At 41.0% G+C, this 17,419-nt stretch overlaps 1 protein-coding gene across 1 annotated transcript in view; it reads right to left on the bottom strand.

The window, feature by feature from the left end:
* GNAQ (G protein subunit alpha q) overlaps nucleotides 1–17,419 on the bottom strand; it is a 292,088-nt gene that overhangs the window by 147,852 nt on the left and 126,817 nt on the right. The gene's annotated exons all lie outside the window — the stretch shown is intronic.

Below are 17,419 nucleotides of genomic sequence, written 5' to 3'. Positions count from 1 at the left end.
TGCTTTTGTTTAGCTCTACCTTGACTGCCAGCAGTACCCAGGAGTATTAGATGGATAAAGTTCTGGCTCTCTGGTAGGAATCATGCAAAGCAGTAAAGGAAAAAAAACTTTTTTTAAGAAACCCTTCCAAGTACAAAAATACTACAGTCCAACTCAAAATTTTTATATTCAGTCTAGAAATAATGGCCAGGGTAATGGCAGAAAGAGAAGATTGGAAAACTATGTGCTTCAAATTCAGAATGGCTGAGGTCTAGATGCCACCCTTGTGTCTTACAGGCTATGTGACTCGGGCAACTTAATTTTCATGGGCTGGGTTCTTTGTCTCTAAAACGGGGCTCATAACATCTCCTACATGTGTATGGGGCATTTAAAGGTGTTGCATATAAGACACAAACACACTTCCTCGGCCATAAAATGCACCAAATATGTTGGCTTTCTTGCGTTTCCCAGGGCCACTTTTCAATCGCTAATCATCTGATTTAAAGAAAACATGATATAATTCAAAAAGAGTCATGTATCACAACATTCACTGCAGCTCTATTTACAACAGCCAGGACATGGAAGCACCCTAAGTGTCCACTGACAGATGAATGGATAAAGAAGATGTGGCACATATATACAATGGAATATTACTCAGCCATAAAAAGAAACGAAATTGAGTTATTGGTAGTGAGGTGGATGGACACAGAGTCTGTCACACAGAGTGAAGTCAGTCAGAAAGAGAAAACACATACTGTATGCTAGCACGTATATATGGAATCTAAAAAAAAAGGTTCTGATGAACCTAGGGGCAGATGCAGATGTAGAGAATGGACTTGAGGACACGGGGAGGGGGAAGGGTAAGCTGGGACAAAGTGAGAGAGTGGCATGGACATATACACACTATCAAATGTAAAAGAGACAGCTAGTGGGAAGCAGCCGCATAGCACAGGGAGATCAGCTCGGTGCTTTGTGACCACCTAGAGGGGTGGGATAGGGAGGGTGGGAGGGAGACGCACGAGGGAGGGGATATGGGGATATACGTATACGTATAGCTGACTCACTGTTATACAGCAGAAACTAACACACCATTGTAAAGCAATTATACTCCAATAAAGATGTTTTTAAAAAAAAGAAAACATGATAAACACCTTCCTAGAGGAAAAAAAGGGGGGGGGTAGAGCGGGGTATAAAAATTAAAGTCTATCATGGTGTTATTAAGCTAATTTTTTTTTTTTTTTTTTTTTTTTTGTGGTACGCGGGCCTCTCACTGTTATGGCCTCTCCCGTTGCGGAGCACAGACTCCGGATGCGCAGGCTCAGCGGCCATGGCTCACGGGCCCAGCCGCTCCACGGCATGTGGGATCTTCCCGGACCGGGGCACGAACCCGCGTCCCCTGCATCGGCAGGCGGAGACTCTCAACCACTGCGCCACCAGGGAAGCCCAAGCTAAATATTTTGAGATAGAAATTTTAAAGTTTATAAGGGATTTTGAGTAACACTTTAAGATGAACAAAATGATGAGTCTGAAAAGTAATGACAAAGAGCATGTGAAAAATCTGGAAAAGATACAGGAACAGACTGAAGCTTTAACTGTAATTCTCAAATGCCTATTTTTCTTTTTTCTGTGGCAAGTCATTCTTAAATTATTCTTCCTAGAGACTGACTGCTCTTGTTGAACATATGCCTTTGAGTAATATCTGTCCAGACTTATTACAAGGGCAAATTCTAGCTGTGATGATTTTCTTGACAACCAACCACTCAATATCTAATAAATATTATACATAATGGTTTTACTGATTAAAAAACATATTCTTGCAAAGTAACCACTTGAGGGGCAGGTTTTATAGAGTGAGATTCAATAGAAAGATTTGTGTTGTGTCTACAAACAAATCAGACCAGGTCAGAAAAATCTCATTCAGTCAGTTCACTGAGGTTGAACTTAATTCTACCCCTTGGGTTCTGCTGTGTGGCTGGGCTTGAAAATTCCCGGTTAGATGAATTTTACCAGCTTCATCTAGCTTCATCTAGCTTTCATGATGTACGCAGTACATTTTCCTTCAAGGAAAATACAGAGTTCAGTAATTCGTTTAGCGTCCAAGTGTGCCACACAGCACATTAACGAGTAGAAACTGATTATCAGCTCAAGGAAAGGTGAGAGGAAATTATCTCATAATTGACGTTATTTAGAAATGTATTTATCAATCAGTCCTTCTAATGAACAAGGAAGCTTGACAGAAACACACTGGCCCTGGGAGAGACCCACTGTGGGAGGGAGTGCAGCTCTGTGAATCAGGCTCACAGCAACTCAGCGGCGAGTTCATGCCAGCTTGGGAACAAGTCCTGCAACTGCCTGTGCCTCGGTTTCCCCCACTGTAAAATGGGAGCAAGCTGAGAAACATGTCCTGGCTGATCCTTTAGGATTTAGGGATTCATAATCACTCGTATACTTCCACTGAACTCCAAACGGGATTATTTATACCTTTTCTCATGTAGTTTAGATATTACCAATAAGCCTAGATATTTCACTAGACCGTATTTTCATTTTAGACAGCCTACTTCATGAATTTCATGGCATCCTAAATTGTATTTAGCTCGCTGTGAAAAAGAATTCTTATTCATTGTAGAGAGTTTTTGGTTCCTTCTGAGACCAATTCCTTTTCCGTTCGTCTACCCCAGCTGACCCAGGTATACATTGAGTGTGTTTTGCACTTTTCACTACATAAAAAGGATATGCTTCCCAGGGTCTGCCCCAGCATGACAGGCCTGGCAGCGAAGACGGTGCTCCGGATGACCATAAACAAGGCAGCAACTGGGGCTGGATACATTCTGGGTTGGTGTGCCTGGGTGTGCAACAACTCTTCAAGTCCTTGCCGTCCTGGACCACGGCATGCTCCATCCCGCCCATCCTGCAAATTTCTTGGCCCAAACGTCAGCGTCTCACTGAGGCCAACAACCTCCTTCATTATGTACAACCTTGTCCCATCCCCCTTGTACTGCTATCTATTTTGTTCTTGTGACATTGATCATCTTCTAACGCACTATATAAATTATTGCATACCACCTCCCCCATCATAGGCCTCCATGTCAGCTGCACAGGTACAGGAGCTGCTCACTGGTTTGCTCCAAGCACCCAGAATACTGCAAGGCATGTAGAAGGGGCTCAAAAATCTCTTTGGTGAATAAATGAACGGTGACCTCTTGGCTAATTATTTTTTAACAGATGGAAATAGGTGGCTGACCTTGTCAGTCACAACCTGTTTTCTGCCCAATCATTGTCTTTCATGGAGTTTTATGGACACCAATCAAGGGTGTATAGAGGACTCCTACTCTAAGTGCTGCTGACTCGATCAACTACCGAGAATGATTTTAAATGATGTTATGAATGTAGTGCCATGTCTTCACACGGTTTTGTGGAAAACGGACCCTGCTACCACAGGAGTCCATTGGAAGCTCTTTTCCCTTTCCCCTGATGATACACAGAATAGAGAAGTAATACGGAATATGGGAGAGGAAAAATCCTGTTCCAGATCTTGTATTTAGTTGCTCGAAATTGAACCCAGAATCCCAGAAAAATAAGCCATCCTGGAGGGTGATGCAGCAAAAGCTTGGGACCTAGCAAATAACACTTCCAGGAATTTATCTAAAACTTGCAATCAAGCAAGTGTAAAAGGGTTTCAAGAATTTCACTGTGGCACTGCTTATATTAGTGAACAACCAGAACGGTCTACACACCCAACAATCTGAGTTGATTATGCAAGCTATTTATAAGCCATACAATGGGAACCTGCACAGTCACTAATACAGGGCTAGAAAAGATGGTCAAATGACGTGGAAAGGCATTCACAATGAGGTTCAAGAAAATGATGGGCTGAGAGCCAATTTTTGGTAAGAGAGAGAAAGAGGAAAAGCATAAGAAAAAAGGCTAGAAAGATATATTCCACAAGTATTTATGATAAGTCTATTGGGAAGTGACACTTGATGGAAGTTTTTCTACTTTTTAAACTTATCTGTATTTTCTAATTATTTTTGTAACAGAGAAAAACTATTTTTAAAGTGCCCGTGTGCAGATGAGATACATAAGAACATGATACTGATTCAGAGTGAAACTAGCTGAGCATTTAACTTAATGATTTCCACTCCACTAAGTCTATTGTTCTTATCATACACATATATCAAAGGCATGCTTAACAGAGTTAGCACCCTTCTAAGGAAAAAGCAAACTCTTGAAATCAGAATGCAAACATTTCAGTTCACAGCTTATTAACTCAAGAAACTCTCTTCTAAGAGAACCAAAGTGATTAGTAAAATCAATTAAGATGTTGAGGTGACTGGGAAAACACAGGAGCTGGAAATATAAGGGAACATGTTTTCCCCATCTGAATTCTACCAGTTAACTGAAATCAAATGAATACCCCCATCTACCCACCTCCCAGTATAAACAACACACTCTTTACCCTGACACTCCACAGTGTGCTTCAGCCTCCTCCTAATACACTAGCCTCACCTCCGCCAGTGCCTGGGGAAGTGGCATCACGCTACATATGGAGTCTCAGAACTGTCTCAGTAGCATCTAAAACACCCAGATACCTCACTCACCTGAACGCTCTTTGCCTAGTTCACAGAGAAGAAACAAAGAGCAGGGAAGGGTGCTTTTCTAGGCAGGCTGAGGAACAGTGGTTCCTTCTCATAGGAAAAAGGGGCTGGTTCTTTTCAGCACTTGGATTTCAATATACTTGCTTCTGCACTACGTTTCTGGATCACTCGTGAACCACGGTATGAACAGTCTTTGGTTTCTGAGGAAAATTCACCCCCTTCCATGCTGTCATACCCCCATGTGCTTTGTCGACTCGCCCCAATCCCAAGCTGCCCAATTCCTGTGCCCTGCTGACCCCTCACCAAAATAACAGTTCGTGAAGTAGAAACTACCAAGTTTGTTTAACACTGTCATAGGCTCCCCAATTCTCAAGATTTTGGTGTTTCAGGAAAAATGGCTTCATCTGAAGACAAAGGATGTCTCTGACTCAACCAAAATGCTTGCAAAACAGACATGGAGGGAGACTTCCCTGAAGACAGAAACAATCCCTGTATGAGTGGCTGCCCTGAGTGAGAAGAAAATCGTGCAAAACTGCCAGAAGCATCAGCCAGCCCCACATCGTGCTCAAAGCTACTAGCATTTCTGCAGCTTCAGAAATACTTGCAGGGTTTAAACAAGGGGAGAAAAACAAAACAAAACAAAACAAAACATTCCCTTCACGAAGTTGTGTAGGTGATTCTTCTAGCACTTGCTCCTGGCAAGTTCCTATGCGGATATGAAGCCTTTTTCTCCTCCAACCTGCCTGGAAAGCCAGCCGCCTTCAGGACGCTCCGCACCAGCTGGCTTTATTCAGCACGTTGGCCATTTTGCCCAGTGTCTCCGTTCTACTATATTTCGGAGCAAGAGAAAAGGCAAACGGTTATGAAACCAAAGCGGGGTGGGGTTATTTGAAATGGGGGAAAAATTTAAATCATAAAAGAAAACAATGAATAAAGCAAGCTGCAACAAAAGCAAAACTTTCCGTAATGGTGAATAAGGAGTTAGGAATCTCAGTGCCTCCCGGTGGCAAAGACTAGAGACGCGAGATGCCTGGAGAATACGCTGTCTGCCCCACCCCACCCCCTCAAACTGAGGCCAAAACGCCAGCCTATACATCCTGCCTTCGTTCAGTGCCCTTAGGGAAGCTCATCCCTTCCCAAAGAGGGCAGGCTGTGGCAGTTGAGTTGTGAGGTCTGGATGGCACACTGGTCTCCTGCTAATATACCCTACGTTTCACTCAGCAGTCCCTGAACTGTAAATGCCTCCTTTTACTAGGGAAGGGCCACTGCCCCAAGGACACTGTGAGTTAAGAAACTTGCCAGAAATCAGCAATGCTTACTTAGCAAGGGTGAGGGTTCAGAGAGGGAGACTTTGAGGAGGAAGAAGTCTTCTCTCCTTTGGGATTTTGTGTCACAGTTTAGTCCTTCAATGACAATGACTGTGAAGATTCTTCCAAAAGAAAGCCAGAAGCCTTCACTGTCTCATAACACTGGCTACCATTTACACCCTCTCCTTGCTTCTGTTTTCTTTAAGGGCAAAAGACTGCCGTTCATTTCTCTTTCCTAAACTGTTCAGAGAGCCAAAGTCAACGCAGCTGTTTCCGTGAAGGAAGAAAGTTTGTAAAATGGGAGAAATTCAATAAACCCATCTGTCAAGACTTCTTACTCTTGAATCAGGTCTCTGAAGGATGTGCACTTTAATACCACTCTGAAGGGGACCTTATTTTGGAGAAGTAGCAGGTGTTTTACCATCAGGGCATGTTTATTTGCAAAGATGAAACGCTGTGTGTTCAACAGTGAAAAGATAAAAGCACCATTTTCAAAACCTCAGTCTTGAAGACTGGCCACACCAGTGACAGAAGAAAGTGCCCGCTGGGTGCAGTGGCTCTCAAACCTGAGTCTATATCAGAATCACCGGAAGGGCTTGTTTAAACAGATTCCTGGGTCCCACTCTTCCCATGTTCCTGATTCAGTGGGTCTGGGGCAGGGCCTGAGAATCTGCATTTCTAACAAGTTCCCAAGTGGTGGTAATGGTTCTGGTCCTGGAACCATAATTTGAGACCCACTGCCCCGGTGAAGTTTTTTGAAAACGCTGGGTCCATCTAGCTAACCCATATGCTGTAAAGTGGTCCTGGCAAGAAAGAGACTCAAGCACTTGGTCCTTATTCTGTCCAGAGATACATATGGTCATTGACTTCCAGTTCCTAACACCAGGTCAAAGCTCCATTCTTGTCCATCCATGCCTTCTTGCATGCAACCTTGGATCCAGAAGCACAGATGTTTTAGGGGCAGCTGCAGTCCAGAATCACAAAAGCTGATGAGAGGAGTATATTCCCCCCGTTCCTTCTCCTCTTTCCTCAACCGAGCTTTCATAAGCTGGGAGCCCTTAGCCCTTATAAGAGTGAAAGCTTTATAAAAGTTTTTTTTTTTTTTAATTTTTTCGGTACGCGGGCCTCTCACTGTTGTGGCCTCTCCCGTTGCGGAGCACGGGCTCCGGACGCGCAGGCTCAGCGGCCATGGCTCATGGGCCCAGCCGCTCCGCGGCATGTGGGATCTTCCCGGACCGGGGCACGAACCCGTGTCCCCTGCATCGTCAGGCGGACTCTCAACCACTGTGCCACCAGGGAAGCCCTATAAGAGATTTTGATTCAAATTCTTCCTTACTATTTACCAGTGGTTGTTTCTTGAACAAGTTTATTATCTCTGAACCTCAATTTCCTTGTCTACAAAACTGAGATAATAATATTTACATCATAGGACTCTGCTCAAAGTGCCTAGCAGTTTGCCTGGCACAAAGCAAGCCCTCAATAAAAATGGCGGCCGCTTGACTTTCGCTGTTTTAGGAAGCAGCAGGCATAGTGGAGAAAAGCTATGTAGAGAAGACCATGGCTTGAAACCCCAGCTCTACTACTCATTAGCTCTGCGATCTTGGGAACATCCACCAACTTCTCAAAGCCTCATCTGTAAAATAGAGAAAATAGTGGTGCCTAACTGCTGTTTCTAAAGACATTAAATAAGACGACATAGATTCCTGGCCCATAACAAGCTATCCAAAGTTAAGGATTATTACTGTTGCTATAATAGCAGAGGTGGGATGAACTTTAGAGATATTTTAGTCCCACATCTTCATTTTACTACTAAGAAAATTGGAGTTCAGGGAAATGAAGAGACGTGCTCAAGGTCTTGGGGTTTTTGCAAACCTCAGACATGTAAGTACAAAGAAGTGTAAGTTCTGCTCATTTTCAGGAAGTCAGCATGCTCAGAGAGCCGAGAATGCCAAATAAGCCAGATACAAAGCAAAATAAAGAGGAAGGTGAAAACGAGAGCCCAAGAACAGACTGGAATTCTAAGAGCGCTTTGCTGAAAAGTAAAAGCTCGGTAGGTTTTAATAAACTCGTTTCTTTGTACTTGTTAAGGGGAAGGAAAAGAAAACACCAAAAGTGTCCATCCCCAACCCGTACAACTTTCCTGAGGGTTAGGTATATTTTAGTTACTGAGTTTGGGAAGAGAGAAAAAGCACAAAAAGTAGAAATTAGGTTTTTAAAAAATTTTCCCAGGAGCTGTGCTAGATTTACAGCCCACAAAAACTATCCTTTGCCTTTATGATTTTGAAATTACCAGTCCCCGTATCTAAGGTTACTGTCTCACCAGAGGTAGAAGAGTCCCTTTTCAAACTCACTAAAATCATTCATGATTTTGGACAACTTACATGTCCCTAAAACTGATTTTTTTTTTTTTAATGAGCGTGAAAAGAGAGCACTTCTACAATGAGAGAGAAAAAGAAAAGGGTGAGGACTGTGATGTGATTTATAATAAGAAATACATATTTAGTCTTCATCCCTATTCCTGGTACAGAGCTCCTAAAACTTCTGGAATTTCCTAAGTGACAAGAGTCATAAAGGTGAAAGGAGAGCCTTTTGTTATCTATAGCAAGCCTTTTCCAAACACAAGAGAGTTTATGTTAATGCGTGATTTTTGGAAAGCCCCTAGATAACCACAGGATGGGGGCTGGTTCCTCCAGGGAAACCAACCACATGATTAGGTAGCCCTTCAATTGAATCAATCACCAAGGGCCAATGATTTAATCAACCATGCCTATACCATGAAGCCTCCATAAAAATCCCTAAAGTACAAGGTGTGAAAAGCTTCCCAGGTTGGACATGCTGGGAGGGTGGCGCACCTCCCACGGAGAGGGGATGGTAGTACTGCGCCCTTCCACATACCTTGCACTATGCAACTCTTCTTTCTGGCTGTTCCTGGGTTATAGCCCTTTATAATAAACCAGTAATCTAGTAAGTATATTGTTTTCTGAGTGCTCTGAGCCACTCTAGCAAATTGCCAACCCTGAGGAGAGGATCGGGGGAAACCTCTCATTTATAGCCAGCTGGTCAGAAGCCCATGGAACAACCTGGATTTGCGATCAGCATCAGAAGTGCAGTCTTGTGGGACTGAACCCTTAGCCTGTGGGGTCTGACACTAACTACAGGTAGACAAGTGTCAGAATTGAATTGAATTGAATTGTAGGGCATCAGCTGGTATAGAATTACTTGGTGTGGGAGTGAACCCCTCCCATTTGCTGGCCACAAGTACTGAGTGTAAAGCACAGCACAGAGAAAAAGAGCTTTACCTCTAAGCACAAGAAAAGTGGTATCATCATCTTGACAATATGTCTTTTGTTGAAACTAGATTCAAAGTCAATAAATGCTGATATTAAAAGAGCATAAGGATCTTCCCCATAAGGTTTAAACTTTTAATATGATTTAGGGACCTACCAAAATGCTCTCACATACTGTCCTCAGCATTTAAAAAGAAAGGCAGTGCCATTTTTTAATTTTGCAAAATTAAATAAAACTGGAGAAACCTGTCCTCAGCATTTAAAAAGAAAGGCAGTGCCATTTTTTAATTTTGCAAAATTAAATAAAACTGGAGAAACCTGTCAGAAAATGTATTTACACAACTTAATTAAATTGAATTTTTAGCAGTGACTATGCTCTTCAGGAAAAAAAGAAGCATCTAAGTAACTAATTTCTAATAGTCCAACCATTTCTCCTAGAAAGTGGGAGCATTATGAGTTGCTACAGTGCAGAAAGAATGCCCCACAGAATCCTGGAATGAATTTTGAATTCTTTTTAAAAATGGATTCCACTGGCTCAAAACAAAAGGGGTCTGGTTAGCAGGAAAGATTTCGGTTGGTGGGACATTCAAATTTATATTATCTGATAATAGGGTGTTTACAAAACAAATGAAAGAATAAGTGATGTAGGATAAACTTTATGAAGACCAGAATATTATCTGTGGATGCGCATTCAAAGAAAGAAAGTGCTGTGGACAAGTTACTTGTATCTGCCCCACGAAAGCTATGGTAAAGCTTATCACAGCTACCACTTCAGTGATCCAAAAAAAATAAACAGAGAAGCAGCTGCCTAGAAAAGCTAACTGGGGTCTCCCACGTTTGGGAAAGAGCTTCACGCTTGCTTTGACTGACGATATAACAAATAAATGACGTACAGTTCCTGAACACCGGCAGATACACTGAACGTTACTAAAAACTGAAGACACATATCCTACATTTCAAAGCAAAGATCTTAAAACAAATTGACCTATTCTTTCAGTTTATAATTTTAAACCAAAAAGGATTTAATACCTTTTCTGCCTTTATCAAAGAAAATAAACAGTTCTTAGGGCTCAGCCAAAGACTGATTATTAGGCTTCAAAAAATCACCAGATTGTTTCCTATTTGCTTGCCTCGCTCCCTAAACTTCCATCTGGCAAAAACTAGTTTTGCCGCTTTATATGTAGTTTGGTGCTAACGCACACAGGTAAGGAATGCCAGCTACACTGGGGACATCTGCTGGGGGTGCACCATTAGTCTGTTCTAGCTGGAGATTTAGAGAATCTCTGAACATATGTAATCCTACCAGATGAAGTAGAATGTTCATATTATTATTCTTAATGTTAAATACATAGATTCTCAATATATGAATGCTACATATGTTATTAAATGTTAGTAACTAGCATATATAATAATGTAAGTAATATGCATACACAATGTTATTCTCTAGAGCTTTTGTTGTACTTTCACGGAATTTCATGTCACAACTAGTATCATTTCATCCATACCCTTTCAAATAATGCATTTACTAAAGATGTTTTATGAGCTAATTATCAGCTCATGTACTAATTCTATTTCTTAGCAATTACCCTAGATCAGTAGTTCTCACAGTGTGATCTGGGCACCCCTGGGGTTGTTGAGACCCCTGAAGAAGGTCTGGCGGGGCGGGGAGCTAATTGCTTTCACTGTAACACTAAGACACGTTATGCCTTTATTGCTCACATTTTCTCATGACTGTGCAGTGGAGTTTCCAGAGGCTACAAAACATGTGACGACGCCATTGCTCTGACAACTAATGGAATGCGTGCTTGTATATGCTTCTTGTGTTTTGACAGTGTCTCAATTTTAATTTCTAATAGGGTAAATATCGGTAGACCTAGCCCATATAAACAAAAGCCCATACTGGAGTCCACAATAATTTTTAAGCATGTAAAGAAGTACTGAGTCTAAAAAGTTTGAGAATCTCATTCTAGATCACTAGCAATAATTCCTCCTATAACTATACATATTTCAAAATACTAATTCTTGGGTGACTTCTGGAACCCTTATCCTTCAAAACTAGTGTTCCCAGAGAAAATATCTAACTAAGAAAGTGTGACAACAGCTCAGCCAAACAACTTTACTGGGCGTGGTGGGGTGAGGCAGGAAGCAGGCAAGTGGTTAGTTGCAAGAGTGAAAACAGTTTAAATGTCTGTTCATTGTCTCCAGTCCTCTAATGCCTCAGTATAAGATGACTCTTAAAATACCTATTTGGGGTTATCTTGTGGTTGGCGTTCTGCTTGCCTTGGTTGGGGGGGCGGGGAGCGTAACTGAATCTAAAAAACTTGACACAGTCTGTTTATTCTGCACATGGGACTCTGGCTGAGAAGAATGTCAGCTTTTGGAAAAAAGTCTTTGGTGTGGGTTTATGAGAAAGATAAGGAAAATAATCGTTCCTATAAATCGGAAGAGCAGAGTGGGAGCCTCCAGATTACTCGCTAACAATTAGCCCAGCGAAGCCCCTTGAGTGTTTGATGCACTGGAGCACTAAAGCCGTTTGCCCCTCAGAGAGTAGAGAATGGGAGGGGTCATAGAAGAGATTCCATTTTCAGCACAAAGAATCAAATCAGAAAAAAATTTTATATTCTGCCCATAAAGGCTGAACTCCCCTTTGTCACTCTCCATCCTTTATGCCCAGTTTCCCTTCAAATACCATGTATCTTCTCTTAAACTAAACCCCTCAGAACAATTTTTTATTTCTTCCACTATTAGTCAAAATATACAATCTGAATTGAATATTTCAAAGATTTATTTAATCGTATCTAATATTCGATAAGGCTGTTTATTCATTTCTGACCTGTTTCTAGCATCTTGCCTTTGTCTGTAAATATGGCATTCCAGGCATTTTCAGAATACTTTCAAAGAAGGATCATTACCCCAATGCTTACTGACACAATGTTGATCTCTCCACATCCCATGTCGTGCTGCAAGTTCATTTCCAATTTGCTGTCTAAGCTAGACCCTTGACACTAGGCAGAATCGTTTCTTGCTTTTTTTCTCTTCCCTTTATTATCTTAGTCTCTAATGAGTTCTGCTTGCTGTATTCAATTAGTTTGCTTCTCTTTGTCAAAATACATCATTGTTTATTCTTATCCAATGCACTACTATCTCGCTATCTATTCTTTTGTTATGTTTCCCCAGAATCGTAAGTTACCACAGCCTAGAAATTTTAATATATTGCCATCTCATTCTGATTTGGAGCTTTTGTCTTGATCTTTAGAATAATTTTCCAGTTATGAGATAACATTTCTGTCCATTTGTATTAATTTTACATGCAGAAATTCTGTTAACGCGCCAAATCATACATACTGAACTAAAGCAAAACTACCATTTAGTCGTTCCTTTTATCTGCCTAACTTACGAAACACATAAAAGCTAATCCTCCAGACGGGCACTGATTTGTTTGCTTGACATGCTTTATACTTTATTCCTTAGCATTTTACTAAAATTTTTATTCAAAATATTTTTTCTCTCCAAACACCACATTTGCATGGAAATAATGTATCTTTACTCTGTTCCCCGTATAATACCCTATTTGCACATACTTTGCATTGGTTATTTGTGCAGACACCAGACTCCTAGAATCCTCCACTGTCCCTCTGTCAGACCCCTAAAAATATTTGATTTGACTGTAAAGACTTCATACATTTACCCAAGCCATCCAGCATTACTTAAGCTGTGCCTAGGAAAGTTTCAATAGCAGTCATTTCCTAAATGCTCTTATTTCATCCTAAAAATAGAGGTGGCAGACAAATAAGAGAATTAGCAACATGTCATAAAACAGCCTTTACACTAGTAAGAAAACGTCTAACACAAATGCATGGAGGTGATCAGGATGCTCGCACTCAATGTTCAAAAGAGCCAGCATCTCTGCGCTAGAATCACGTGCTCAGAGACGGGTCAAGTAAGAGTATCTCATTCAAAGTCATGGAATGAAAAGAGAACGCTTTAATTTCCATAATCTGTTTTTTAAAAATGTGTCCTTATTCCAGAGCTTCTTTAACTTTCTAATTCATTAACACACCATTCGAAGATAAAATGCACTTCAGCAAAAATAAGCAGCTTTGATTTTCTTTACTTTGGTTTTTTTGCAGCATCCATTTTGCCATTTTTTAAATCCTCATACATATTCTCAACTAAATTATTCTTATCTTGCCTAACCTCATTGACCAACCCATTACACATACTCTCTTTCTATCTCTAGCAGCTCTTTTCTAACAGCATTCTTATCTTTCCTCTGAAAGTTTAAATAGTTTCTGCATATTGTTGTTGGATTCTTTCCCTTGCCCAAAATAGGTTGGTTTTTTTGTTTTGTTGTGTTGTGTTTGGGGCAGCGGGTAGGAGATAGGAAAACGGTTATTTTAATTTTAAATACTAAAGATCAAGCAATTTACTCATCTTGCCCCGGTACATATATTCGGAGAAAATTTAGTGTCCAAGTTCATTTTGCAAAGCTCGGTACACACTGCCATTGTTCTTTCTATGTGAATGCTGCCTTGTACCTTCGTAAGTGCTCCAGCTTTGGGGCCCTGCCTTTGCCACTTCTGTGAGGCGCGCTAGCTGCCCTCAAGTATAGGAAGAAAGGGTTGTTCTCTTTCTAACTTTGCTGGCCCTGCTGGATGTGTGAGGTCAGAACTCTGAAAAGCACACTAGTTCTTCGAACAGAGGCCTCTACTCCAGGCATACAGAACATATCAACATGTGCAGTGCTGTTCACTCTTCCAGGGTGATCTGGTTAGAGCATAATCCAAAATTCCCTTCCTCTCATTTCTCAGTTGTTTTTTTCCCCTCCTTTCAAGCACATTTTAGACTCTAAGCAATTGATCCTTGTGGACAAACCCCTTTGAACAAGAGCGCTGAAGCCAGGTCATCATCGCCTGAGGCATGAAATGAGGTGAGAAATAAGTCTTTAATTACTAATTTCACCAAACTCTGCCTTTTTTCAGAAGCCAAGGTTCTGTATCCAGAAAGCCCCCTTTTCTTGGCTTTCCAACAGGTCTAGAGCACCAAATTTGTTACTTAAAAACTTATCAGATTCTAATTTCACTTGTCCTTCTTTGGCAAACAGGGGATCTTAAATCCAGCCTTGTAAAGAGATTTCAGGTCCACTGAGTTCTCTTCAGTGTTATCTGACCCACTTTTAAGGCCTCTGTCCTCACCTCATTTTTATAGTCAGGCCTTCCAACCAATGGTCAGTCCCCACCCCTCCTCTCTCTCCTTAGCGCCCCTGTAGCACACTCCACCCATCACGTACACCTTCTACCATTCTGTAGGCCATGCACATACGTTCAGTAGGCTTGAGGCTCTTCCTTCCCATACCCCCTACAACTGATCATCAAATGCCAAATAAACAGAAAGAAGGACATCATCTTATATTCATAGGTTCAGTGCTGGTTACCACTATGTCCAAACTGGCTTCTTCTAGATCAATGCCCATTTTCATGGACAGTGTTCAGAGTGAGATGATGTTTTCTATCTTACAAGAATGAATTTCATAATCACAGTCCATTCAATGATACGAAGTCCCTCAGTGTTGCACAGAGTGATTTTTAACAATAGTCATGAGCAATGCTTTGTTAAAAACTGAAGCTGAAAAGCATTACTGAATATCAACATGACCTGGGTTTTATTCTATGGCATTACTGGTGTGGAAATTAAACATATGCTGCCCATTCTTATGTGAATAATGCTTCATTTATGGGACACAGATAGGAATCTATGAGTAGATTCTTGAACAACCCCTTTTGGAAACAATACAGCTATTTAGTTAATAATATGGATTTTGAAAAGAAAGAAAATCTCTTGTCATATTTTGTAAAGTTTTTGCTTAACCTCTCACATAGAAGAAAAATTAAGAAGTGGATAGAATATACTCGTTTGAATTTAATAAAAGGGAAACTCCACCGAAATGTTAAACGGTTTTATTGTTCCATCCAATTCCTAATTATCTGAGGGTAAACTGTCCACCTTACAGATAACTGTGAGGCTGGAAACGTCAGTCTGCCCCAGCTGGGTCATGAAGAGGTGAACCAGGAGGTCATACAGATACTTGTAGTACAGGGTTTAAGTAAATGTACAGGTTCTTGTCTATTTGGCACCTTGAGAAGAACTGAAGAAAATCAGGTCCTTGCATTTGAGCCATTAGATTCCGTAGCCTCAGCATCAGCAAGAGGGGCAACAGGTCTCCCCGCAGGGGCTCCCAGCCCTTTCTGTCACCTCCCTCCCCCTCCCCCCCTTCTCAGCACAGTACACTGTGCTAAACTGCCATGACATGGGACACATCTTCTACACACTGGGAACTGTATGAGGGCCTCACGGCTCTCCTCATCCCCACAATGGCCCTCCTAGTAGGCCTCATGTTCCCCACTTCAGAGCTGAGGGAAATGTGGCCTCGAGAAGTTATCCAAAAAGGCAATAAGGAATAAAGCTAGCATTCCAATCTAGATATGTCTAGTTCTACATTCTTGTTCTTTCTAGAATGCCATGCCATTCATGCTATTTCTTTATATTAACTGTACCACATGGATAAGGGTGTTACTAAATCCTCAAAATATCAATTTTAAGTCACAAACAGTAAAAAGTAGTATTGCTAGTAACACACTGACTGAATAGAATTATTTTGTACTTTGTGTTAAGATGTGGAGACTAAATAAAAAATTACTTTTTTCATCTATTGTATAAGCATTATTTTCCAGAAATGTTTATTTATATAATAAACCTAAGAAGAATGGTAACAAACATTTATGAGTATTCACTCTGTGAAAAGCACTCTAGTAATCACTTTACGTATTTATTTCATTTAATCTTCACCCTGTGAGTTAGCCATGTATTATCATCACTGCCCTTTAACCAAGGAAGAAACTGAGGCACAGGGAACACAACTGACTGGGTTGTGTTTATAGCTAGTAAGGATCACAGCTAGTAAGTGGCGGTGGTGATACCCAAATTTGGTGTCAGGGGATCTGACCACTGGGCCATCTCATCACATTGAGGGAACTGACTCTGGTTACGTGGACAGGTAGAGGAGGCCTCAGAGCTGAGCAGGGAGGTGGAGACATTCCCAAAACAACCTCCCCTTGGTCTCAGGTCCCAGACCCTCAGAAGAGTAGGGGCAAACCAGCACTGCCTTTTGGTGGGAGTAGAGCCCTTGACACCCTCCCTTCCTCCGTGTGATAGATGACAAGGAACGGAGAGACCTGGGCAAAGAGCAATACGGAAAATTCCTAAGTTAGAAAATACTACATGTGAGCAATTCATTACAGAATGGTCGGAGGTATGATGAGGCAGTGAGGCATCGTGGGTGGAAACCTGCTCACGGTCTCGACATACAAATCTTGGGGGAGGGGCGGGGAACGTGAGGGATCAGCACTTATTTACTTAATCCATTATCCCCATTTTAAAACGTAGGAATTTTACAACCAAAGAAGCTGAAATGGAACATTTTGTAAATTACTTAACAAAATACAGTAGCTATTTCCTTCTAAAGCATTTAGAGCTCAGTCACTGTAAAGTAACCATTATGAAAAAATTCAAACATACATAAAAGTTTGGGGAGTGAATGAATCCCCATAAAATGAATGCTTTTAAAAAATGATTTACAAAATGATTCATAAAATGAATCCCCATAACCCTTCAACAATCCTCAAGATTTTGCCATCCTGTACTATTTGCTTCACTACACCCTTTACAATTTTTCTGCTCAAGTATTTCAGAGCAAATGCCGTTTGTCTTAAAACTGTCATTTACCCCTACAGGCTTTAAGATGTATTTGTTACATATAATGCACATAAAAAAAAATTTTATAAACCACAATGTTATTGTCAAGTCTGAATAATTATTGGTATCAGGCCTGGTACATATTTAAATTCCACTGTTCATCTAAAAATCACCTTTTTTTTTAAACTTGTTTTGTTCAAAACAGGATATCCAAACAAGGGACATACATTGCATTTCATCTCTTTAGTTCCTTTTAATCTATAACAGCCACTCCCCAACTTCCCCCTTTTAATCAGGCGATCAACTTAAGGGAGCAACTAGCACAATTATAACCATTTTTATTCACTTCATGCCCCCCATTATTTACTACGCCCCTCAGAACATGGCGGACCTGATTGAGAGCTTCCAGCCTCGAGTCAATTTTTCAGTTCCTTTACTTTTTGTCTTCAGAGTGGAAAACAACTACATATGACACATCATACCAGCAGCTGTGTTTTGT

This window comes from Lagenorhynchus albirostris, chromosome 7 (genome assembly GCF_949774975.1).
Source record: "Lagenorhynchus albirostris chromosome 7, mLagAlb1.1, whole genome shotgun sequence".
Lineage (NCBI taxonomy): Eukaryota > Metazoa > Chordata > Mammalia > Artiodactyla > Delphinidae > Lagenorhynchus > Lagenorhynchus albirostris.
The sequence above is the reverse complement of the archived record's forward strand: the minus strand, read 5'-3'. Positions and strand labels throughout refer to the sequence as shown.